The 26764-nt window shown below is 51.7% G+C and overlaps 1 protein-coding gene across 1 annotated transcript in view; it reads left to right on the top strand.

Annotated features, from left to right (window-relative positions):
* Positions 1 to 22096: 22096 nt before the first annotated feature.
* Positions 22097 to 26764, top strand: part of ADGRG1 (adhesion G protein-coupled receptor G1) — a 40247-nt gene continuing 35579 nt past the window's right edge. The window contains exon 1 of the mRNA XM_079908574.1: positions 22097 to 22391. The gene's annotated coding sequence lies outside the window, so the exon portion shown is untranslated. The remainder of the gene's footprint in view (positions 22392 to 26764) is intronic.

Below are 26764 nucleotides of genomic sequence, written 5' to 3'. Positions count from 1 at the left end.
TTTTTAGTTCTTTCTCTAGTTCCTTTAGGTGTAAGGTTAGATTGTTTATTTGAGGTTTTTCTTGAGGTAGGCTTGTATAGCTATATACTTCCCTCTTAGAACTGCTTTTGCTGCATCCCATAGGTTTTGGATTGTCGTGTTTTCATTGTCATTTTTCTCTACGTATTTTTTTATTTCCTCTTTGATTTCTTCAGTGATCTCTTGGTTATTTAGTAATGTATTGTTTAGCCTCCATGTGTTTGTGTTTTTTACGTTTTTTTCCCTGTAATTGATTTCTAATCTCATAGCATTGTGGTCAGAAAAGATGGTTGATATGATTTCAATTTTCTTAAATTTACTGAGGCTTGATTTGTGACCCAAGATGTGATCTATCCTGGAGAATGTTCTGTGTACACATGAGAAGAAAGTGTAATCTTCTGTTTTTGAATGAAATGTCCTATAAATATCAATAAATCTATCTGGTCTATTGTGTCATTTAAAGCTTCTGTTTCCTTATTTATTTTCATTTTGGATGATCTGTCCATTGGTGTAAGTGAGGTGTTGAAGTCCCCCACTATTATTGTGTTACTGTCTATTTCCTCTTTCATAGCTGTTAGAAGTTGCCTTATGTATTGAGGTGCTCCTATGTTGGGTGCATATATATTTATAATTGTTATATCTTCTTCTTGGATTGATCCCTTGATCATTATGTAGTGTCCTTCCTTGTCTCTTGTAACATTCTTTATTTTAAAGTCTATTTTATCTGATATGAGTATTACTACTCCAACTTTCTTTTGATTTCCATTTGCATGGAATATCTTTTTCCACCCCTCACTTTCAGTCTGTATGTGTCCCTAGGTCTGAAGTGGGTCTCTTGTAGACAGCATATATATGGGTTTTGTTTTTGTATCCATTCAGCAAGCCTGTGTCTTTTGGTTGAAGCATTTAATCCATCCACGTTTAAGGTAATTATTGATATGTATGTTCCTATGACCATTTTCTTAATTGTTTTGGGTTTGTTTTTGTAGGTCCTTTTCTTCTCTTGTGTTTCGCACTTAGAGAAGTTCCTTTAGCATTTGTTGTAGAGCTGGTTTGGTGGTGCTGAATTCTCTTAGCTTTTGCTTGTCTGTAAAGCTTTTGATTTCTCCATTGAATCTGAATGAGATCCTTGCGGGGTAGAGTAATCTTGGTTGTAGGTTTTTCCCTTTCATCACTTTATCATGCCGCTCCCTTCTGGCTTGTAGAGTTTCTGCTGAGAAATCAGGTGTTAACCTTATTGGAGTTCCCTTGTATGTTATTTGTCGTTTTTCCCTTGTTGCTTTCATAATTCTTCTTTGTCTTTAATTTTTGCCAATTTGATTACTATGTGTCTCAGCATGTTTCTCCTTGGGTTTATCCTGTATGGGACTTGTTGAGCTTCCTGGACTTGGGTGGCTATTTCCTTTCCCATGTTAGGGAAGTTTTCAACTATAATCTCTTCAAATATTTTCTCGGGCCCTTTCTCTCTCTCTTCTCCTTCTGGGACCCTTATAATGTCAATGTTGTGTTTAATGTTGTTCCGGAGGTCTCTTAGGCTGTCTTCATTTCTTTTCATTCTTTTTTCTTTATTCTGTTCCGCAGCAGTGAATTCCACCATTCTGTCTTCCAGGTCACTTTTCCGTTCTTTTGCCTCAGTTATTCTGCTATTGATTCCTTCTAGTGTATTTTTCATTTCAGTTACTGTATTGTTCATCTCTGTTTGTTTGTTCTTTAATTCTTCTAGGTGTTTGTTAAACATTTCTTGCATCTTCTTGATCTTTGCCTCCATTGTTTTTCCGAGGTCATGGATCATCTTCACTATCATTATTCTGAATTCCTTTTCTGGAAGGTTGCCTATCTCCACTTCATTTAGTTGTTTTTCTGGAGTTTTATCTTGTTCCTTCATCTGGTACATAGCCCTCTGCCTTTTCACCTTGTCTATCTTTCTGTGAATGTGGTTTTTGTTCCACACGCTGCAGGATTGTAGTTCTTCTTGCTTCTGCTGTCTGTCCTCTCGTGGATAAGGCTATCTAAGAGGCTTGTGCAAGCTTCCTGATGGGAGGGACTGGTGGTGGGTAGAGCTGACTGTTGCTCTGGTGGGTAGAGCTCAGTAAAACATTAATCTGCTTGACTGTTGATGGGTGGGGCTGGGTTCCCTCCCTGTTGGTTGTTTGGCCTGAGGCAACCCAACACTGGAGCCTACCTGGGCTCTTTGGTGGGGCTAATGACAGACTCTGGGAGGGCTCACGCTAAGGAGTACTTCCCAGAACTTCTGCTGCCAGTGTTCTTGTCCCCGTGGTGAGCCACAGCCACCCCCCACCTCTGCAGGAGACCCTCCAACACTAGCAGGTAGGTATGGTTCAGTCTCCCCTGGGGTCACTGTTCCTTCCCCTGTGTCCCGATGCACACACTACTTTGTGTGTGCCCTCCAAGAGTGGAACCTCTGTTTCCCCCAGTCCTGTCCAAGTCCTGCAATCAAATCCCACTAGGCTTCAAAGTTTGATTCTCTAGGAATTCCTCCTCCCATTGCCAGACCCCCAGGTTGGGAAGCCTGACGTGGGGCTCAGAATCTTCACTCCAGTGGGTAGACTTCTGTGGTGTATGTGTTCTCTGGCCTGTGAGTCACTCACCCAGCAGTTATGGGACTTGATTTTACTGTGATTGCGCCCCTCTTACCGTCTCATTGTGGCTTCTCCTTTGTCTTTGGATGTGCCGTATCTTTTTTGGTGAGTTCCAGTGTCTTCCTGTCAATGATCGTCCAGCAGCTAGTTGTGATTCTGGTGTTCTCACAAGAGGGAGTGAGAGCATGTCCTTCTACTCCGCCATCTTGGTTCTTGCAGAGATGTTGAGAGGATTCATTGACAGAATGTACATAAAGCACTTTTTTCTTTCCCTTTGCGCTTGTCTAGTTTCATTCGAAGTGCACCCAGCTCTTCAGACCAGAGTTCCTATGTGAAACGGCTGTGCCCAACACCTCAGCTCGGCAGGCCATGTGCACGAGTGCTACGCTCAACACTGCAATCTGTTTCTTTTTTTTATATTAATAAAAAATTTTAAATTGAAGTATAGTTGATTTACAATGTTGAGTTAATTTCTGCTGTATAGCAAAGTGATTCAGTTATACATATGTATACGTTCTTTTTTTTTAATTCTTTTCCATTATGGTTTATCATAGGATATTGAATATAGTTCTCTGTACTCTACAGTAGGATCTTGTTGTTTATCCATTCTATATATAATAGCTTACATCTGCTAACCCCAACCTCCCACTCCATCCCTCCCCCAATCCCCTCCCTCTTCTTTTATTTGTTTCTGATAGGCAGTTGTGACGCTTAAGGTGGAAAAATTTCCGACCGAGTTCATAGCTTGAGGTTCCCTGTCTGCCCCTGGCTATTGTACCTGGAGTGGCAAAGTGCGTGCGTGTCAGTCTATGGCTATAGTTCTCAGAATGGGCTTCTTCCCCTGCTCCTTTGCTTCTGCTCTTCTCAATTCCAAATTGCTTTCTGGGGCCAATGGGAGGGGCATGATTTAGTTCTGGTTTACCCTTTTCCCGAGGAGGGGTTCCCAACCTACATGGGAAGGGTCTGCTTTAAGACTCACCTCCCTTGACTGGCCTTTGGCCTGGACTTCTGTCCTGCTTACCCTGAAAGCCCCCAGATCTAAGCCCAAGTGGGTAACATCCGTCAATACCCTTCATACGGAAGTGGCTTTGGTGGTTCTGTTACTTTGCTTACCTCTCTGGGGTTATATTTTCTCCTCAGTTTTAGCCTGCTGCTTCCCCATGATCTTTTTAGCTCTGCAATTTAAAAAAATATTTTACTCAGCATTTTAAACCATGTTCAGAGGGTAAAGGAAATCTGCCATCACTGAAAACAAAAATCTTAATATCAGTTTTAGATGCACTGGGTCTGAGGGTCTGAGGGGACATTTGCATAAAGGAAAGTCTTCTCTTTATTTAAAAAAATTTTTTTTTTTAAATTTTTGGCTGCATTGGGTCTTCATTGCTGCATGCAGTCTTCCTCTAGTTGTGGCGAGCGGAGGATACTCTTTGTTGCGGTGTGCGGGCTTCTCATTGAGGGGACTTCTTTTTTTGCAGAGCATGGCTCTAGGTACGTGGGCTTCAGTAGTTGCAGCATGCAGGCTCTGGCGTGCGCGGATTTCAGTAGTCACGGCACTTGGGCTCAGTATTTGTGGCACACGGGCTCAGAAGTTGTGGCTCATGGGCTCTAGAGCATAGGCTCAGTAGTTGTGGCGCACGGGCTTAGTTGCTCCACGGCCTGTGGGATCTTCCCAGACCAGGGCTCAAACCCATGTCCCATGCACTGGCAGGCGGATTCTTAACCACTGTGCCACCAGAAAGTCTTCTCTTTATAATGCCAGTCTCTACATATATCCAGCCTACAACTTGTCACCACCTTGGTGTACCACTGCCAGGATGCTGTGTCCTCTGAGATGGTGTGAGCAGAAGTGAGTTAGATACGACCGGTAGAACTCAAGGAAAGATCAGATGCCTTCCCTTCCTTGGGGAGGCAGGAAAGTGGAGCCCGACTCCCCAGCTCGTGGCACATCTCCCAGTGACCTCACCTGTGTCCACCTGTCCCCAAACTGCTGCCGTAAGGACCTCTTGCCTCCTCCTCCGTGGATGGCTGGTAAAATGGGCACAGTGCTGTGGGCTGACTGCAGCAATGACTAGGCAGAAATCCCAGCTTCCTCACATACGAGTTATGCAACCCCAGGAAGCTACACCTAACCTCTCCCAGCCTGAGTTGACAGATCTGCAATATGGGACAGTCATAATAGTAACTAGCTTATAGCGTTGATAGGAGAATAAACTAGTTAATAACTGTAATGCCCTTGAGAGAGTGCCTGCAACGTAATAAGCACTATAAAATCTTTTTAAAAATGGGATGATAAAAAGTGTCTCACATACCTCTCTAGGCCAACTGAAATAACAGAGAGAATATTACTATTGCATTTACTCTTTTAATCTCATGAAACCCTTCATTTTAGATATGAGAAACTGAGACCCAGAGAGGGCATGGACTCCACCAAAGCCGCCCAGAAGGCCACCGGCTCCCTAATCTGCAAAGGGGCACTCCAGGGTTCTAGCCCCAGCTCTGCCACCGCTGTGTGATTGTGGCCTGGTCTGTTCCCTCTCTGTGCCTTGGTTTCCCCATTGGTGAGGGTGTTCGGACCAAGCTCCAAGGTTTGTACTGGGAGATTTGGGGGTTGCAGTTGCCGAGGTGACTCGAGGACCCAAAAGAGCTGGGAGGGTGTGCGCTGGATGATGAGTTGAAGCTGCCTGCCGGGGACCCAGAAGCTTGAGAACTCGCAGCCTCAAACCAGCTGCCTCTACCACCAGTAGCAGCGCTTAGGAAGGTGTAACCCAGCCACAGTCTTGGGTAAGTGGCTTCTCACAGGGGGAGGGGTGGATAACAGTGAGGGGTGAGAATTCGCAGCAGCCCTCTGGCTGGGGGGCCCCAGGCAGGCACGCTGAGCCCTACTCAGACTTCTCTTCCCTGAGCTGAGGCAGGACAGCTAGGCTCCGGCTTCTGACTGTATGCTTCAAGCCAGTCACCGCCCACTCTGGGCCTCAGTCCCCTGTCAATGAAATGGGACCAGAGACAGCGTAGATAAGTCTCAAGGGCCCCCCATGACCTGCGCATCAGGCAAAGGTGTGACTGTCCCTCCTAGTGTGGACACTAGGGTCTCCACCTGCCCCAGCACAGGGGAAGGGCAGCACTGAGCCTGAGCAGGGGCACTACTGCCCTGACCACCTATCGTCTGACCTCTCTGAGCCTCAGGGCCCCTCATCTGTGCGTGGGGAGAGCAGCAGAACCAACATGGCAGGGCCGGGAGGACTACCTGACACTGTCACCCAGGGCCTGACAGCTGTCAGTGCAAAAAGGAATTCCCACTCACCAAGGCCCCCTCCTGCCAGGCCTCAGGGGCTAGAGGCAGCTCCCATGCCCCGGCCCCAGACCTCCATGCCCAGAGGGAGCCAGACCTCGGAAGAGGCCTTGGCTGTGGTGGTTCCAGAGCAGGTGTCGCAGCCCCACTCCTTGACCAGGGCTCCCACACACCCATATCCTGCCTCCAGGCCAACCCCAAATTAGTTGTCATTTAGTTAGGGCCACCAACCCGCAGGCGGTTAATTGTGCCCATTAGCAAAGCAAGAAGAACTTCTTTTAAAAAATGAATTTATTTATTTATTTTTGGCTGCGTTGGGTCTTCATTGCTGTGTGCAGGCTTTCTCTGGTTGCTGCGAGCCGGGGCTACACGTCATTGCGGAGCACGGGCTCCAGGTGCGCAGGCTTCATTTAGTTGCAGTTCGCGGGCTCTAGAGCGCAGGCTCAGTAGGTGTGGCACACGGGCTTAGTTGCTCCGTGGCATGTGGGATCTTCCCGGACCAGGGCTCGAACCAGTGTCCACTGTATTGGCAGGTGGATTCTTAACCACTACGCCACCAGGGAAGCCCAAAACAGGTAGAACTTTAATGAGCAATTCATTAACAAAACTGGGGACTGCCAGAGCCGCTGCTTTCAGGAGGGACTGATTTCATTAACCACTTCATCACTCAGGCAAAGGCTGATGATATCGGTGGTTTGCATCCTCCAAGATCCTAGGGGAAATAAAACAACTGCTTCTCATTTACAGAGAGCCAGCTCTGCCCAGCGGTGTGCTTTGCAAACCCCTGCAGATTCAGTCCTTCCAGTGAGGTACTACTATTATGGCCATTTTACAGGTGGGGAAATTGAAGCTCAGAAAGGTTATTCTCTTCCCCAAGGACACATAACTAACTACAAATAGATCCCAGTCTCTCTGACTCCAAAGGTATTTTCTCTTTGACCCCTCAAATACATGTTTCTTTTTATGGATGGAAGGTCTCAGAACCTGTGAGCTAAGAAACTGTCACAGGCTTGCAGGGACGGGGGATGTGGACTGAGTTCTGTTCCTAAAGCAATTCCACTGCTTTAGTGCAAAAGGAAGCCCTTAGGTCCTGAGACACACTGAGGCTGGCTTGTCCCCTCCAGCCACTCTCTTGCCCCTCAAGCCACCCGCCTCCATCCTCAAGTTCTGGATTCTTCCTCTGCAGCTCACTTACCTCTTCTGTGTCTGTGGCTCTTTCCATAAGAGGCAATATGAATGGGAGTTTAGATGGCACAGGGCAATTAATTTTTAACTTTAGTCTAATGAGTAGCTTTTCATTAATTATGGCATGTGACCCTGGTCATTTAACACAGGATATTGTGTTTTCTTTTAAAAGCAATCATTTGGAATTAAATGTTAAAAGATCCATAGATCTAAAAGAAAATATTAAGTAAATATTTGGCAGACTTGATTTCTAGACTTGGAAAAAACTGTGAAGACAAACTTGCCTGCCTGAGTTGGGGATACCTAGCCTGGGTTACCCTCCTACACCCCCTTCTTAATCAAACAGGTCCAAGGAGGTGTTTGTCAGTCTCAAGAGAGTAGTCCTTTCCTGGAGGGGAAGTTGGCCTTCCTCCTCAGCCAACAGGCTCATGCTGCAGCCGCTTTACTTATTTCTCTGAAAATGTTATCAATGTACTACACGCACACAGTTTAGTATCGTGGTTGCCTGGGGTGGGAGTGGAGGGGAGGTTGACTCCAAAGGGCACAAAGGAAGTTTCTCGAAAGATGAAAATGCTCTATATCTTGATTGGGGTGTTTGCTACACAAGCGTGCACATTTGTCAAGTCATTGATTTGTACACTTAAAATGTGGCAATTTTATTGCAGGGAGATAAAACCAATTTGAAAACAAAAACCAAAGCCACAGATATTCATTTATACTGGGAGCCACTTCATATTCACTGCCAGTTTTGTTTTGTTTTTTTTTTCACTGCCAGTTTTAAATTCTGAGATTCGTGCTTTGCTGCATGATAGTATATGCTGGTCTCATTTAGCTGTCATTTCATTTGCTCCCAAAGTCAGCAGTTACAGAGTTCTGCCACGTGCCGGTCACAACAAGCGTGCTTAAAATGTCAGAGAGTTACATTTGGCAAAGGGACATCGCAAGTCAGCCGGGAGAGGATGGATCAATCAGTAAATGTTGGGACAACTGGCTCTCCATTTAGAAGGAAATAAAATTAGATCCTTACCTCACACGTTATACACACATGTAAACATTCCGGATGGATTAAATGTTATACAAAAACTATAAAAAATTAAAGTAAAATATAGAAGAATATTTTTAATAAGGTCCAACCAGTAAAAGCTAAGACATGAGGGCCAAAATTCATAAAGGAACATTATGTTTGACTATATAATAATGTAAAACTTTCTATGACCAAAGAGAATTTAGCTAAAAAGCATACAGTAGACTACTGGAAAATATTGCCTCGTGTATATTAAAGAATTAAGATTTTTAATATGAAAAGAGGTCCTATAGATCCGTAAGAAAATAAATCAGTGACAAAAAGCCCAATTAAAAATGGGTAAAGGATAGATACAGTTGTTTCACACAAGAAGAAATAAAAATGGGAAGTAAAGTTATGAAAAGATGTTCAGACTCCTTCACAATTACGGATAGGCACATTAAAATAATGGCATCAGCCCTCTCCGGATTGGCATAAAAAACAGTGGTATGAGTATGGGAAAATGGGCATTTTCACACAGTATTGGTGGGAATCTAACCTGGTACTGCTTTTAAGGAGGGCAATTTAGCAGTATCTATAAAAGTTTTAACTGCACAAACTCTGACCCAGCAATTTCCCTTACAGGAATCTATTCTTCAGAAAGAGCCCCACGTGTGCCCAAAATATATATTCATTGCTGTGAAGCATATTATACTAAAAATTGGAAACTGCCTAAGTTTCCTTCAGTAGGGGGTTATGGAAAAATAAATTTTACATTGTGTGCAATGGAATTCTTGCGTCAATTAGAAAGAATGAAATAGAACTCTATGTACTGGCCTGGAATGATATCCATTATGTCTTAGCAAGAGAAAAGAAAGCAAGTTATAAAACACTATGTATAGCATAATAACCCTATTTTTGTAAAACAATTGCTTATACGAGTTATAAATATATAATGATAATGTCTCACAATTATATGTGCTAGCAGCCTGGAATTATTATTATTCCTATTCAGTAGATGAGGAAACTGAGGCACAGAGTGGTTTAATAACTTGCCCAAGTGGCACAGCTTGCCAGTTGCAGAGCAGGGATTTGAACCCTAGCAGCCTGACTCCACAACTTGAGTGGAGTCAAAATAAGGCTTATTTTGACTTATTTTGGCGTTGTAGGCCCCAAATACTTCTGTTAAGAGTGGTGACCTCCCGGGGCTTCCCTGGTGGCACAGTGGTTAAGAATCCGCCTGCCAGTGCAGGGGACAGGGGTTTGAGCCCTGGCCCAGAAAGATCCCACATGCCGCGGAGCAACTGAACACGTGTGCCAAAACTACTGAGCCCACGCTCTAGGGCCCACGAGCCACAACTACTGAGCCCACGTGCCACAACTACTGAAGTCTGCGCTCCTAGAGCCCATGCTCTGCGACAAGAGAAGCCACCGCAATAAGCCCGCGCACCGCAACGAAGAGTAGCCCCCGCGCACAGCAATGAAGACCCAACGCAGCCAAAAAAAAAAGAGTGGTGACCTCCCAAAACAACACTGCAAGGGCTGAGTCACTTTTTAATAAATACTTTTAAGAGATAGATATTTGGGCTTCCCTGGTGGCGCAGTGGTTGAGAGTCCGCCTACCGATGCAGGGGACACGGGTTCGTGCCCCGGTCCGGGAAGATCCCACATGCCGCGGAGCGGCTGGGCCCGTGAGCCATGGCCGTTGAGCCTGTGCATCCGGAGCCTGTGCTCCGTAACGGGAGAGGCCACAACAGTGAGAGGCCCGCGTACCGCAAAAAAAAAAAAAAAAAAAAAAAAAAAGAGATAAATATTTAAAAACACGAACTGGTAAATAAGACTTATCAAAAGGCCCAGTTTCCTGCAAACCCCCTCCTCAGAGTCTACCACTTACTTTAATTTATGTGGTGGTTACCTCCAGGGCACTAAATAACATGCTTATACTGCTATTTCTTGACTTATTAACCTTGGGCATAATTTATGGACTTCGGCAAGCACTGGAAAAGAGAAAATTCAGCTTATCTTTTTTTTTTTATTTTTCCTCTTCCTGTTGTGGTGCAGTTTGCTGCTCTAACTCTAGGCTGGACCCTGGGCTGGGCACTTTATTTACTGTATTGTTGCTAAGACTAGGCCCACTGAGGCTCAGAGTCAAAAGGGACTTGCCCAAGGTCGCTGTGAGTCAGTGATGGAGCGGGGACAGGAGCCTGGTCTGCATGTCTCCAGGGCTGGGCTGTTTCTGTGACATCCTGTGGCCCACCCCATGGGTGACTGTGGTACATTCCTGGCCTCTCACTCTGGCAGAGGCTCAGCATGGCTGGGGCGTGGCGGCCCTGGCTGCAAGCCCGCCAGGGGCTGACCTCAGGCCTCCTGCTGCTCGGAGGCGTGTTTGTGGAACAGCAGGTGCAGCTTCTGGGTGTCTGGCCAGCAAAGGTTTCATTTTCCACCGCTGATGGGCACAGACGTTGACTCTCTGGGCCTCTGCCTTCTGGATCATTTGCCCCCAAGTACCCTATACCTCCAGGGGAAAGGCTGAGCCAGTGACTGAGGCTGGGGGAGAAATGGGAGCCTGATACCCAAGACCCTCCGGAAGAAAACACAACTCTTCCCCTTCCCTAACACTGAAGTCACCTGGTAGGAGAGGCTTGAACAAAATGACCAAAGCTGGGCATCATCCAAAACCGATTAACTCAGAAACTATGGCAGGAGGCCTTGGGTCTAGATGGAGAAGAGCCCAGAGAGGTCAGTGATTCTCCAGAGGTCACACAGCTACTGTGGGTTGAGGACATAGGAGTCCAGTCTTGAAGGCCTCCTCTTCAGCCTGGAGAGAAGCAGGTTGAATTTAGCTATATTTCCAATAAGGAAATGCAGGGCTGGGGCAGAGGGGCCGGGTCTGTGGCCGGGTCTGTGTGTAGTGGGGGTGGTCTTCCCAGCGGGGCCTGGCATGACAAAGATGGGAGAGGGAGGGCAGGGACAGCCATGAAGGGGGCCACACGGACGGTGCTCTAGCTGAGCCGGGCCCCAAGTCACTTCATCCTCTGCAAGAGCTGCGTGCAGGTGGCGGGAACGGCGCCCCTTTCAGGGATTCAGATGGGCTTCTCTCCATGGCAGGGCTCTGAGGCAGGGCATGGAGGGGGCAGTGGGGATGTTGGGGGTGCAGGTAGGGGAATAGGAGAAATGTGGCCCCACAGACCCAAATCCCAGAGCCTCCTCCTCCTCCTGAACTGCAGCACTCAGCACCCCTAATCCCATCCTCCAGGCGTCCCAGTGAACCCCTCCTCTGACTCACAGCAGATGGGGCATCACGTGAGCAAACCCAGCAGCTGGGAGAACCAGGACAGATGGCAAGTGGGGGCAGGGCAGGGCTGGCACAGAGGGACCTCTCAAGCGGGGTGGGGTGGGGTCCTGGCTGGGCCCCAGCCTCCCAGGCTTGCCCTCCACCAGTCTGGCCCTCACATCCCATCAGGAGTTCCTTGAGACCCATGGGGAACCCTGCAGATTTGGGGGTCAGGACAGGGCTGCTGAAGGGGAGAGCTTGGAACATACATTTTCTGATCCCTGCCTGGTGCCTGCGCTGGCACCAGTGGGTTGAGACACCCCCTGCAGACCCCTCAAGCCCCCAGCTCTCCCTGGTTCCCTGGTGGCTCGGCTGGGCTAGAACAGTCCTGGACCCTCCCTGCCCTCGGACTCTGCTGGACCCTGGGCTCAGTGCTTTGCACGCACCTTTATTCCTGCCAGGCACGAGCTCCTGATGTACCCATTTTAGAGATGAGGACACTGAGGCACAGGAGGCTTACCCAGGAGTGACCTCTTTTCTTGGGGGCTCCAGAGTCTGGGCTGTTGTCCACTGTACTCTCCTGCCCCCCTCATTGGCGAGGGGCCTCCCCAGCCAGGCCAGACTCTGTGCTGGGGGCCCAAGGACATGTGCTCTTATCTTGAACCCCATCCCTGCTGCTGCCAAGCCCAAACCTGTCTTCTGGGGTGAAAGGACCCACTGAGATAGCAAAGCTGCTTGTCTGAGGAGAATCCTGGCTTTGTTTCTCTCTGGTTTTGTGAACTTGGGTGTCTGTTCTTCAGTTTCCTCATCTGGAAAAAGTGGATAAAATAGTATCTACTGTGGGGCTGCTGTGAGCATGAAGGAGTTAATGCAGTAAAGTGTGGACAACAGCACGTGGCCCATATCAACGTTAGCCTTTGTGATCTCCCTGTCGGGCCGATGGGGCACTTGGTCACGTGGCCACATTTAACTGCCAGGGAAACCAGGAAATGATGTCTTTATTCTGGGGAGCTATGAGCCCAGCTAAAAATATGAGGTTCTATTCCACTAAAGGGGCATATAGATATTGGGGAACACCCAAAGGCTCTGACATGGTGTCTGGAGGTTGTCAGTGAGAGGCCCATGGGCGGTGTCTGGCCCTATGTAGGCTTTGACTCTCAAAGACTTGAAATCCATTTGAACTCATTCTCAACTTTTAACAATTTAGATTCAAATATAAAAATCAGCTTCCGGTTTCTCTCCAAAGACTGAAGGATCAGGCCACACGGGGCCCAAACCCCCTCAAGTGACATTTGGCTGGAGCTGGGCAGTCATCCCCAAGTTGGCCCGTGGTCTCCAGATCACCCCGGGCTCCCGCACTCCCTCTTGTCACCCACGTACCCCCACCTCCCTCCTGCCCTCACTAGCTTGGTCTGCCCAGACCTGGTGGGCACTGCAGTTTGTAGCTCCTGCTCTGGTACAGCCATCAGCTTCCGCAGACAATGAAACTGAGGCACAGAGAAAGGAAGGGACTTGACCAAAGTCACGCAGTGAGCCTGGACAGAGTCGGGACCCCAGCTCCAGCCTGCAAACTCAGCTTCAGCGTGTCTTCTGCCATGCTGGTCACCTGAGGTTCAGGCAGATGTCCACGTGCCCAGGGGGAGAGGATGGGTCAGTGGTTAAGCCAGTGGGCATTGGAGCCTGTCGGGCCTGGGTTCAAATCTCGACTCTGCTACTTTCCGGGGCAAGTTAACGTTGTGCTCTTCTCTGAGGCATGTGCTTTTCATTTTGTTTTGACTTTGAGATGAGATCATGACAGAGCCTGCCTCATAGAGTCCGAGGCAGATTCGAGCAGGTGCAGGGTCATTGGCTGCTGGCAGTGAGGCACCCCTCCCCCCACCCCACCCTGCACAAGGCAAATCTAATGTTAGGACAGGAGCTCAGAGACGAGGGAGAAAGCAGATTGGGAGGGCATGGCTGCCCCCTCCGTGTACAGGGGCGGACTTTCCTCCCTCCGGGGCCACAGCAGCCCTAAGTTGCTGAGGCCTCTCGCTGCAAGGCGCCGTCAGTGTTGAGGGGAACGGAACCTGTGTCAGCTGTGCAGGTGGGCCTGAGTCGTGCCTGTGCTGGGCTTCCCCAGAAACAACAGACACTCTCTCTGATGCAGGAGCTGTGCGTGCTCACCTCCTCCCATTTCCTCAGCTTGCTGAGGATTTTAGTTCTGACATGGGTTAGCATAACCTCAGAGAGGCGACCAGCTGCATCTCCTATCAGCTGTTCTAAAGCTATACCTCCAGGAATGGCACGCTTTGGGGCCAGCCGCAGCATCCTGGGAGCAGCCCCCATCACACACCCCTCCACAGTGTAACATTTGGTTTCAGGCTCTATTCGTATACAGCTATGTACATAGATACCTATGGTTTTCGTTTTGTTTTGATTGCATTGCGCAAACAACCTTAGAACAGCCCTAATGGAAATAATTCTAAAATGGAAAAAAATACCCACAATCCTTCCAACTGGCTTTGCTTTCTGACAGCGCTGCCTAAGTGCTTGCCGCATGCCGGGTACTGTGCTATCTGTGGTTGCTGTCACTGAAGCTGCACAAACCAAGGTGGTAGGAACAGTTTATAGATGGAGACACTGAGGCACAAGGCTGTTAGGTTACCTTCCCAAGGTCACACAGCAAGTGTGTGGTAGAGCTGGGATTGAACTGGCTCCAGCGTCCCGCGCTTACCCACCCCTCAGGGTTGCCTCTCCTTTCCCCACATCTCTGCTATCTGGAAGCTGGACCCAGAGACACAAATTTGATACCACTGGCTCTTCAGAGTATTTCTGAGTAGACCCTGGGTACCAGCCCTGCCTCAGAGCAGAGAAACAGGTCCTTGGGATGGGTAGAGATGCCACTTTTGTTTTCTGCTTATTTTCACTGAATTTAGTATTTATAAGCTTTTTTTTTTTGGCCCTGACCATATGACCATGAGGTGGGGATGGCCAAATGCCTGGTTTGTCAGGGACCGAGGCATTTCCTGGGGCCCAGAACGTTCAGTGCTAAAGCAGGAACAGGCCGGGGCAAATAGAGATCGTTGGTCGCCCTAGGAGGGGCAGAGCTGGGCTGTGCTTTCGGATCCATTTCCCGGTGCTGGGCCCTTGGACTGTTTCCAGCTCTTGGGTGGTTGTGTTGGGCGGCCCTGAGACCACAGCTTGTCACTGGAGCACCCTTCCCTCAGGACCCCTTCCTGGTAAGGAGAGACCAGGCTCTCAGGGTTCCTCAGAGGGTATGTTCAGGACTTAGACCCAGCTTTCCTGACCTGTCCCTCATCTGAGCCTGCAGGGAGGTCGGCTGGGGACTTGGGACAGGGCTGAAGGGAGGTGAGGGCCACTGGTGAGCTGGAGCCTATCCGTACGGGCTCGCAAGAGCCGGTTATTGGTGGTGAAACACAGCCGTTGTTAAGACTTAAATTGTAAAAACTTAAAATTATAATCAAAATAGTAATAAATATTCAAAATATACTCATTTCTAATTATTATGCCACATTTTGCCATTATCTATTGTTATGGGTTTGTGGAATTGTGTCCTTCCCCCAATTCATAGGTCGGAATCCTAACCTTCAGTACTTGAAAATGTGATCTTATTTGGAGATGGGGGTCTTTACAGAGGGAAACAAGTTAATATGAGGTCATTAGGGTGGGCCCTAATCCAATATGACTGGTGTTCTTCTAAAAGGGAGTCATTTGGACACAGACACACACAGGGAGAATGTCATATAAAGGCAGAGATCAGGGTGAGGCTTCCACAAACCAGGGAACACCAAAGATAGACAGTAAACCACCGGAAGCTAGGAGAAAGGCATAGAACAGATCCCTTCTCACAGCCATCAGAAGGAACCAGCCCTGTCGACACCTTGATCTTGGACTTCCAGCTTCCAGAACTGTGAGACGATACATTTCTGTTGTTTAAGCTGCTCAGTCTGTGGTACTTAGTCGTGGCAGCCTCAGCAAGTGAGCAATCTATGTTCTTGTGGTTTTTGACATCCATCACACTGGTACAGTAGAAATGCTATAGAATAGTGAGCCGCAGCACATCTTTTCTCCGGTTCCACGTTCAATGCCTGCATCTTGGAACTGGCCATAGTGGGAGTATTTATACCACGGAAATCTGCAGATGCTGCAAATCAGGACTTGATATATCATTTTGTTGATTGTCTAGATAGACTTAAGGAAGTGGGCAAATTGTTAGTAAGGCACATTCAATCCAGTGTGTCACATCTGTGGTTGTTATCTCGTGAATAGCACAAAACAACAGAAAACTGTTATCCCATTCAGCAGTGTATTCAAAAGCTTTTATGAGTCAGCAAGAATTCCAGGATGCGAGGACTATTATCATATCCAGCAAAAAATGGCTCATGTCGTTGATGAACAAGTGAAGTTCCAACATGTCTTTGTCATTTCAGTTTTGTCTTAAATGTTGATGTAAATGAAAATATCAGTTATGGACTTCCACGCTCCCACTGCAGGGGTCACGGGGCTCGCTATTGGTGAGGGGCAGAGGAGGCCATCTCTGGACCCAAGGCTGCAGAGGGCTGATGGGTAAATGGACAGACAGACCGCTGATGGATGGACAGATGCCTGCCTTCCAGCTCTGTGGGAACCAGCTACTGTGGGTGGACCAGAGTCAGTGTCTTCCTCCTGGATGGGTTGGGAGGCTGCCCCACTCTCTGCCCTGGGGGACTTCTGCAGGGTTCCTGCCTGCTTACCTCTGTTAGGACCCTTGACCCAGCCTTGACCAATAGCCTTGACCTGGGCAGGGCAGAGCCTAATCCTACAGCTACTCTCCTTGAAATGTAAATCGATGCCCTCACCCCATGCTTAAGTCCACCCATGACTTTCTACTGCTCTGGGATCAAGATTGCACCTCCCGCCCTGTCTTCACAGCCCTCCTCTTTGGCCTCATCTCTCTTGCCCCAGTGCTCCAGCCACACTTACCAGCTGCCTGTTTCCCCAACGCTCTGAGCTCATTTCCCACTCTGAGCCTTTGTACATGCTGTTCCTTCTGCCTGGTACACTGTGCCCCAGACCCACTCTTTCCAAGGCTGGCTCTTCCTCATCCATCAGGACTTTGTAACAAATGTCACCTTCTCCAAGAAGCCTTCCCTGATTACCTGGCTAAAGCAGGTTCCCTGTTGCATGCCATCTCTGCCCCTATGTTTTTTGGTTTGCTTTCTTCATTGCCCTTACATTTTATGTAATTATTTTTCTTCATACTTCTTGAATTACTTGATTCATTAATTACATCATTGATTTTTTAAAAATTCTTCACCCCATCACGCTATAAACTCCATGAGGGCAGGGGTGGTGTCTGTCTCATGTCCACAGAGCCCAGGGTGAGGCCTGGCACTTAGTGGGCACTTGGAAAATGTTTGTTGAATGAATGAATGAAATGCATTTACTGAGAAGCTGCCTGAAAGAGACAAATCATGGTCCAACACAGATACGGGTTCAAATGCTGGCTCTGGTACTTACTGGCGCTGTGTTCTGGGGTAGGTCACTAAATCTCTTTGGGCCTCAGCCTCCTCGTCTGTAATAGCACCCCTCCGTAGGATCGTTATGGGGATGAAATGAATCAGTCCATGCAGAGTTTAAGGAAGGGGCCTGGCACGGAGGTGCTCAGGAGAGTTGGATGGTAATATTCTTGTAGATAAAGTGCTGCAGGACTTTTGAGATGTCAGGGCTCAGGGAAGGCTGCCCCGAATACGTCACAATGGCACATTGATTATTTTGAATTGAAGTTGCTTGAGAAGCAGCCGATGCAAGAAGGAAGCTCTGACCCTCCTCTGTTCCCCTGAAAAGCAGGAAACAATTCTCTCATGTGAACAGTGCCCTTCCTGCATCTGGAGGAGTAAGGACAGCCTTATCGCCAGAGGGAGAATTTGGGGCCAAGAAGCCTGCACAAACAAACCTTGTTACTTCTTTACTAATTTACTGCCCCAAGCCCAAACTCTGTTTAGATTCTTCACTAATTAAGTGCCCAAACTTAAGTTTCTTTATCCTGTCAATTCCTCACAAATTTATTGCTTCTCTGTCTAAAAAGTATAAAAGCTGCCAGCTTTGGCCATTTCTTGGGTCCCATTTTTATTTTTTTTTTGGCCACGCCGTGTGGCATGCGGGATCTTAGTATCCCGACCAGGGATCAAACCCACGCCCCCTGCAGTGGAAGCATGGAGTCTTAACCTCTGGTCCGCCAGGGAAGTCCCTTGGGTCCCATTTCTGAGATCTCCCTGCACACAAATTAAATTTTGTTTCTGTTTCTCCTATTAATGTCTTGTGTCAATTTTATGATTAGTCCAGCCACAAGAACTCAAGAGGAGCAGAGGTAAAACGTCCCCCTTCCCAACAGAGGTTCAGAGGCTGACTTTCCGTAGGGAAGGATGGGATAACTCCAAGAGGGTTTCTTGGAAGAGGGGGCATTTGAACTGGGTTATAGGGGCGGGTGGGAGGGATTTGTCTGGGCAGAGATGGGGTGGGCGATCAGGAGAGTCGAGGGACACCTGATCCCTATAAGAGACCCATGGGCAGGTCAGGGCCGTGCTGGGGCTGTGATGAGATGCCCTCCAAGCTTCTCCCAGACACAGGCCCGGCATGAGCTGTTCTAGGCCCACAGCTGCTGCCCCTGTAGTCTTGACGTCGGGTTTGTACCCATTTCCTGTGTTTGGTTGCTACACAGGGAGTGCTGACTCCGAGGAGATGTGGCGGGACCCCAGGAAAAGGTGACTCAGTTGCCCTAGAACTCAGTCACCTTGACACAGGGTCAACCCAGAGAGGACCCCTGAGACTACACAAGGACAGCTTCTGCTGTCACGGAATGCCAAAGATGTGGCCTGATGCCACAGAAACACATGGGCTATGAGCAAATTTTTCTCTCTGCCCTTGGTCTCATCTGTAAAATGGGGACAGACACTTGTCAGAGTTACTGGGATGGTGAAATGAGTCTTTTGGTTGGCAAAGTGGTTCCCTGCCCCAAGTCTCCTCATGTGAGTCATTTGAAAACATTGCAGCATGGGTCCACTTACTGTCCCCATGACACAGACGGGAACACTGAGGCTCAGAGAAGGGCCCTGACCTGTGCAGCGTCACAGGGCCAGTGAGTGGCAGACCCAGGACTGGAAGCAGGTCTCCTGATCCTCAGACTGTGTGCAGACGGATGAGCAGGTACAGACAGAACCTGGAAGGTGTGTGACCAAGGATGCAGGTGGCGGAGAATGAACTCCTCACGGGAAGCAGGGTAATGCCCTTGGCTATCTCTCCGCCCATCCCAGCACAGTGAGGGCTGTGGGCTTGTACACCCACATCTGGCCGGGGAGGTCACCTTCTTCCAGATGTGGACAAAAAGGAGGAAGAGGCCAACTCCGTTCAATACAGAGGCCACAGTGAAGACCAGAAGGGGCTTTATAAGGTCAGTAACTTCAATTCCCCTCTGCATTTGGATATGGCCAACATTGACTTAGCCCTTACCATGTCCCAGCCACTGTTGGAAGCACTCAGCATTTTCTCATTTAATCCTCATGGACTGATACCGCTATCACCCCCATTTTGCAGATAAGCAAACCAAGGCTAAGGGAGGCAAGTGGAACTGGGATGCCTCACCCAGGCAGTCTGCTCTAGAGCCCGACACCCAATCAGAGCGCTGCTGCCTGCCCTGTCGGCAGTTTGTTTTTGTTTGTTTGTTTCCGGTATGCAGGCCTCTCACTGTTGTGGCCTCTCCCGTCGCAGACAGGCTCAGCGGCCATGGCTCACAGTCCTAGCTGCTCCGCAGCATGTGGGATCTTCCCGGACTGGGGCACGAACCCGTGTTCCCTGCATCGGCAGGCGGACTCTCAACCACTGCGCCACCAGGGAAGCCCAGCAGTTTGTTTTTAAAAATGTGAGGAAGGTCCTGGCACCCAGTAGTTATTCTGCAAATATCAATTTAGTGAATGAATACATGAATTAGTAAAAAATGGCCCACATGAATTAACCTGTGATTAGAAAATGATTTTAGAGACCACTGAGTCCTCCTCACAGATGTGGCAGGTGTCTTCTCTGCAACACTCCAGCTGAGCACCTCCTTGGTTTCCCCTGGGGACGGGGAGCTCACTCTCTCCATTGTGGGCAGCACTAGCTCTCAGAGGGAGCTTGGAGACCGAGCCTGAGGTCCTGCTAAAGCATGGGAGGTCACAGCTGGAGCCCTTCACACCCTTCCACACTTCCTCCTTAAAGGAAAGGGCCCACATGTCCTGAGGCTCCCCTCTGAGTGGGGGTGGGGGGAGCAGAGGGAGGCTGGGCTCGCCCAGGGTCAGATAAAGGGCCCCAGTCCTGGATCAGACTGCCTGCCTATGACCTCAGATGTGTTACTTAACACTCCCCCCACCCCAACCCCGCCTTTATCTGTAAAACTCACATTAAAAAGTGGCTCCTGCCTCATAGGGTGTGGCGAGGAGTTGATGGGATAATCCACAGGTCCTGGATGGGGCTCCTAGAGACCAAGCCCCCAGCCCCACCAATGCTCCTCAGACCTGCTCTGACAGGTGTCTTTCCCAGGGCACTTTCCTGACCCATCTATCCCCTTTCCTCCCTTGGCCTCTGGAAGACAAGAAGGGCGAAGGCATGTGTTTTCATTTCATAGATGACCTGAGGCACAGAGGTTAAGCAACCTCCCCAAGTGCACCCAGTGAATGAGGGCCCAGCCCGGGGCTGCAGCCCCAGCCCCTCCTGCTCACCTGACAGAGCCTGGTGATTGCATCACTGGCCAGGGCCCTGGGGGCAGAGTGGCATAGGGTGGGGGGATGGAGTGTGGGTGTCAGGAGTGGGGGAGTCACCAGCGGGTATACAGGAAGTCAGTGGGACTCCCTTGGTGTCCTTACTGGGGTGGGTGTCATCTCTGGGGCCATGGGCACAGCTCTCAGGACACTGGGGAAACTCCAGGGTTTCAGGGGTCAGGCCCTCTTCCTAAAGGCCTGTTTCTCTCTGACACCCCACTTCTCTCCTGGTGCCCGCATCTGTGCTCAGCCATGGGGGTAGGGGCACAGCTTCCTGCTGAGCAGAGCAGGCACCCATGCCCATGGGCAGAGCAGAGGCCGTATCAGCAGTTGGAAATTTCCCCAGGTGAACTGGGGAGGTGATCTGGGGACAAGGAACCGCCGTGGGATCTGGGCTAGCCTCCAGGAATGAGTGTGAGCTGTGGCCAAGAGGCAAACCCTCCCTCAGGGGGCTGGAGCTCTACCACACTTCATCAGATCCAGGTCCACCACCCTTGTTCCCATCTGTCCATCTGTACATCCATCCTTCCTTCAACTCCCTGGGCTCCTCTTTACCTCGACCCCTTCATTCAGCCATGCCCGGATCCTCTTTTTTCCTTAAACACACCAAGCAGCCACCTACCACAGGGCCTTTGCATGTGCTGTTCCTGCTACCTGGAATGCTCTCCCTCCAGACATCGCAAAGTCTACCTCCCTTGTCACATCCAGTCTGTGTCAAGTGTCACCTTCTCCAAGAAAATCTAAACCAACCCTCTCTCCTCCATCCTTCTCTCTGCCTCCCTTGCTTTGTTTTGCTCCATAGTTCTTACCACTGGATATATTTCATATTTATTTCCTTATTTAATTTATTATCTGTCTCCCACAGCTCTAAGAGGGCAGAGATTTTTGTGTTTTGTTTGCTGCTGTGTCCCCAGTGCCTAGAACAGTGCCTGGTACACAGTAGGCCCTCAGTAGGCACTCTCTTAAATGCATGGCTGAATCTATCCACCTGTCCAGCCTTCTGTCCATCCATCATCCGTTCCTTCTCCCCACATTTTCTCCTTCACCCACCAGTCACCCACCAGGCCCTGGGCTGGGGCGTGGCTTTGACGATCTGGCAGGGCACACGGGCTAGGAAAGAAATGACTCTCACACTAGGGGATGGGCCCCAGGTGAGGGGGAACCCAGGGGACTGTGGGAGACATGGTGTGTGTTGGCAGGGGAGGCGAGGGAAGGCTCTCAAGGTTGCAATTATGTACGTCAGTGCCTAGCCTGGGGCCAGCCCACAGTGGCTCCTGGTACAGGCTTTGCCAAATGAATCAACAACTGCCTGGATGGCTTCTTGGAAGAAGAACGGGTGGCTCAGTTCTTAATACTATGGGTACTGGTGGTGGGGGTGGGAATCAGAGCCACCTGGGGGAATGGGTACGTGGAGTGAGAACTTTGAAAAGCTCCCCAGGAGAACTACTGGTCTCGGGTGAGGCCTCAAGGGTGATGCAGGGGCTGGGCAGGCAGGGCTGGGGGGGCAAGTGGTCCAGGAGGAGGCTGGGAAGGGTGTACTCAGAGGCTCCGTGGGGACGTCGTGCGTGAAGCAGAGCCTCCCTGGACCACTCCCCTCTGCACCCCGGGATACCTGGAGCAGCTGCCCCCAATCCCTGCCAAGGAAGAAGCTTCCATTCTTGCCCCCTCCCTTCGTCTGTGTCAGCTCAACATTCTGACAGCAGGGACCGTGCCCCCCGGCCCCCATCACACCCCCGCACTCCACCCTCGCCTCCTGCCTCTAAGTAGATGCTGGTTGCTGGCTTGTTTATCTTGCAGGCAGGTGAGTCTGGGGCCAGGCTTCAGGTGGGGCCTGAGCACGGAGGAGGCAGGTGGAAGCTCGCAGAGTTGGTGATTGCAAATGGCGGTGGGGCAGCCACGCCCACCAGCCCTGGGGAGGCGGGCACTCAGAGCCCTTTCGGGGGCCACGCTGGGCCAGCAGCCCAGGGGTCCCTGGGTAGGGGTGCTGAAAGCCCATTAAGGGCTGAGGTGAGGGTTTGGGGCATGTAGCACCCAAGGGGCCAGGTCCGCTCCTGCAGGGAAACGCAGGAATGAGAGAGGGAGGCGGGAGCTGTGAGGCCACCGGAAATCGGGCAACACGGGCAGGCGGAGCCACACCTGGGGCCGCCGGGCCCGGACGAGCTCAGGTCGGGTGCCTGTGAGCCCTGGGAGGAGGTGGAAGCGGGACAGGCGGCGCAGGTAGAGTCCAGCCGGGGCCTGCCCAGACCCGAAGGTAAGAAGCTGCTGTTCGTGCCAGGGAGGAAGAGGTTGGGGGAGTGTGGCTCCCAGCCTGGCGCGCTCGACCTTGGCCGACCCCCGGTCTCGTTCCACGCCTGAAGGCATGTGTGAGGCCCGGCAAGGCCTCAGGCTTCTGCGCTGATGTGGAGGCCGAGGCTGTCGCGGGGTCACCCCTTGGCGCTCCGAGTGTGGGCGGCCATGCTCACGTGGTGCTTACGTTGGCACAGGGAAGGGCGCAGGGTGTGAGCTGTGCTCTCTGTGCTCGGATGAGGAGACTGCCGAAGGGAGGGGACTGAGGGGAGGCTGCAGACCTGGGTGCTTGGACGGGGAGGCGGGAGGCGTGCCCCCGGCGCCCAGAGCCTGTTTCCACCAGGGGTCCCACGGAAAACGGGTTTGGGAGCTGGTGGCGCCGGTCGTTTGGCTTTTGACAAGGAGCAGGAGGGCGGCCTCCCCAGGTGAAAGGGAACAGGGCCCAGGCCTGGGGCTGTACCTGCCCCTCTGGCCAGCACGGGGTCCCTCCGCCTCTCCGCGGCTCCCCCAGCCCGCAGCGCGGCCCTCCCGGCCGTGGCTGCCAGAGGCCGGAGGCGAAAGGCAAGCGGTTCCCCAAATGGCCGCTTGCTGACCCGGGCCAGGCCTCCGTCAGGCGACTCCTAGGTGGCGGCCCAGGACACACCAGGGTGAGGGCCGCCGTCCTGAGGAAAGGGCCGGCCCTGCCGGTGCCCGCTGTGGGAACTTCAGCCAGGCCTGCGGTCTCTGGGCTGGTTCCTTATCTACCTGGCCCGAGGTGGCGGGAGCAGAGGTCTGAAAACAAAGACGGGAGCGGCAGCCTTCCAGCCCCACCTCCGCCCCCACACACCCAGGCTCCTGGCTCCACTCGGCAGCCAGACAGAGATGGGTGGCTAGGGCGGGTGGGGTGGGGGCCTGGCGCCCGGCCAGCTCTGCCCCTACCCACTTGGCTCCCTGGGGCATTGCGGTAGCAAAATGGGCCCCCCGTGTTCCCTCTGTTGCTTAGGCCTCCGCTGCTAATGAGTGTCTGTCATCCTTGCCCCATTACGCCTCCTAAGCCATCTGCGCCCCAGCACCTATGGGGAGACCCCGGGGGCGCTCCTTGGCTGCCGGGCCAGACGCACAGGCGGGAAGCAGTGCTTCTGAGAGGCGCTGGGGGTGTCTCTGGGGGCGAGGCTGGCCTTTCCACAAAGTACACACGACTCTTTATTTCACCAAAAGAGAAGTGATGGCCGCCCCGGTTGCCAGGTGAGCACACTGAGGCACCCTTTTTATGACTCCCAGGTGTGTTTCCTGTGCCGGGCGCCAGTGAATGTGTGTGTGGGTAGTGGGGGGCGGGAGTGGCAGTGGGACACATGGGGACGTCAGAGTCGAGAGCCTGGGCCCTGGGAAGCCTGTGACATTCAAGCGAGATGGCACATTGTCACCCCAAGACAAAACAAGACCTGCCATCTTTGCCCACTGCTGTGCCACCTGGTGGGTAGTCGCTCAACCTCTCTGGGCCTCATTTGCCTCCCTTGGCATGGGCGTGGCGGTGCCTCACCCCTGACCAGAGCCACCTGGCCCAAGTCTTGGGCATCTGAGCAGCCGCCACCCAAACCTCAAGGGCCAGGGCTGGGGTGGGGGGCACTGACAGAAGGGGCACAACCACAGAGACGTCGGCGGCAGCTGGGATGGCCTGTCTGGGCCCTCATGTTCAGGAAGGGAGGCTCCTATGGAGGAGTTAGAAGCCTCTTCTGCTCCTCCCACGGGGGGCATCTGCATTGAAAAGAGAGCCTGGGATAATGACGGTACCTGTTACTCCCCGGAGGCCCTGGCCGCAGACAAGCCCGCACAGCCCCATTTTACACCCTTGGACACTGAGGCTCAGAAGCTCAGATCTGGACAGTTTGATGCCACGTCCCATGCAGTGCTGTTTGGAGGACTTTGGGGGCAATGCTGGGAGGAATCTGGGGGGGTGGGGTGATGAGGGGCAGTTTGGAGCCTCCCAAACCCAGTCACCGGGTCTCCCCCAGGCAAACCTGCCTCTGAGCAGAGCCCCAGGGGTCCCCTTGGGAAGAGTGGTTCTCCCAGATGTCACACCCTAAGGAAGGGCTGCACTTTTAGCTCCAGTGACTGAGTGGTGAAGCACCACCCAGCCCACGGGCTCCAATCCCCTGCGCTGCAAAGGGGCACCCTATGTTTACAGATGGTTAGGGTCTCACCTGAGGAACCCAGGCCTCTGGGTACCCGGTTCTGTGCCTGCTTCCTGCAGTAAGGGTGGTCCAGGCCAGTGGCATGGGAGTGGGGTTGTGGAGAGGGCTTGTGGCCTGTAGTTGGTGGGCCTTCCCTTGCCCTGGGATCAGGGGCTTCTGAAGGCTGGGAGGCAGGAGTGTGGCCTGTTCTGGCTGGATTCAACCTTCCTGCCAAGTGTACTTGAGGGGCTGGGCTGAGGTCAGACATTCCGTCATACCTAGGAAGAGCAGGCGGCCACCCTGTCTACCTTCTATCTTGGGTAGCTGGGCACCCAGCCATGCCCGCCTCCCGGAAAGGTCAGCAGGGGTGGCCCTTGGAGACCCAGCCAACCTGAACTTTGTCTAAGGCCCTGAATAATGTTCCTGGGCAGGAACAGGGTGACCGTGGGGTTTGGGGGATGTCTGTCTGTCTGCCTGCCTGTCTGGGGCAGGTCCAAGGACACTTCTTGTAGGCATGTGGTCACTGGAACCAGGAAGAGGGTATTGGGGGAGGAAGGAAGCCTTGAAGTCAGATCCTGTGTGACCTTGGGCTGGATGCCCTCCCTCTCTGAGCCTGTCTCTTCCTTCAGCAAAAGAGGCAAGGCTTCCTGGGCAGGATCATGGGAGAAAATGCAAGTCACTTGTGTTGTACACAGTAAGAGCTCAACAGTGGTGCATGGGCTCTGAGTCTGAAGCCTTCAGGGGGAAGGGGTGGAGAGAGGTCAGTGCTGGGGACAGGAGCCCAGACCACAAGCCCCAGTACTTTTGAAACCTGATGCAGGTAAACGTGGGTGGGGCACCTGCCTGGACTCCACCCCCGAGAGAGCCAATGGGGTTGAGTCTGTCCTTGGAGCTCCAAATAAGGCCTCAGAAAACCGGCTTGGACCTGGGCGGTCTCTGCCCTTCTGCTCGCCTGGCCCTTCATTCCATCACCGGGGCTGGCACCAGCCTCCTGCACCCCAAGCCTGGGCTTGAATCTCCATTAGACTTGTCCTGTTGGCTGATGGTGCCTCTAATTCTCCCTGCGTCTTGGATATGTCAGGCTCCCAACTCCTTCTGCAGCTGGGGGATGGGTGATGGGTAAGGGCGGCAGGCCTGAGGCACCGGGCACACAGTTCCCTTTGTGAGGGCAGCTGAGTCACATGGGCATTGCCATCCCCCGGGCCTGGGACGGCTGTGATGGTGTTATCATGGGACTGCGGCTGCCCCCGCGCCTGCGGCCAGGAGGCTTTCCCACGGGAATGTACTGGGAGGTGGCTGGGAGCATTGGCCACAAAGCACGTAGTCTGGGTCACAAGACAAGGGTTCGAATCCTGGCTCTGCTGCTGATGTGCTGTGAGGCTTTGGGAAAGTTCTCTGTCTGTGCCTGGGTTTCCATCTCTGTTAAGTGGGATCAGTCATCACAGTTTGTAGAGGAGACACTGGCCATGAAAGGGCTTTGTCAATGGCGGAGTGCTGGGCCCTTGACATTTGTGTTGACTTGATGATAATCATGACATTGGCCAACATTTGTTGAGCACCTACTGTGTGCCAGTGGTGGTGCTCAGTGATTTACAAGGCCCCTCAGCTTGCAAGGGAGAAGCCTGAACTCGAACAGCTCTTGTCCAATGAAAACCCACCTACACACAGGCAGTGGTTGCCCATCTCTGACTCTTCCTGCAGGTGGGCACAGCTCTTCACTGGTTGCAAGGCTGCCCAGGCTGGAGAGTCAGAGATGGAAAAGGGTGAGGCCTCCAGGAAGAAGCCCTGCTGTGTCTTCCCACTTGCCCAAGCCTCTGTCACAGTGGCCACCATGGATGTCCCGTCCTCCCTCCTGGCCTGGGGAACACACGCCCTCCCACCGCCCTGGCAGCCCCCTCTCTGTCTCCTTCTCAGGCTGCTCTGAACAGCAAAGCCCTCACAATACATCAGAGCACGCATTTGTGCCAGGGCTAGGCCATGAGCTTTACGTACGTGGCCTCATTTTTACTATTGGTGGTGCTGTTATTATCCCCACTTGACAGTGAGACAGCGGATGGCTAGAGAGATGCTGCCTGAGTCACCCCGGCTGGCAGAGCCGAGCAGAAGCCCATTGGCCTGAGCCCAGAGTCTGAACCAACCTCCAGGTGGTAACATTACCCCCTCTCCTCCATCCCTTCAAATGAAGACC

Source organism: Stenella coeruleoalba, assembly GCF_951394435.1.
Source record: "Stenella coeruleoalba genome assembly, chromosome: 20".
Classification (NCBI taxonomy): domain Eukaryota; kingdom Metazoa; phylum Chordata; class Mammalia; order Artiodactyla; family Delphinidae; genus Stenella; species Stenella coeruleoalba.
This window is presented reverse-complemented; position numbering and strand designations above follow the sequence as displayed.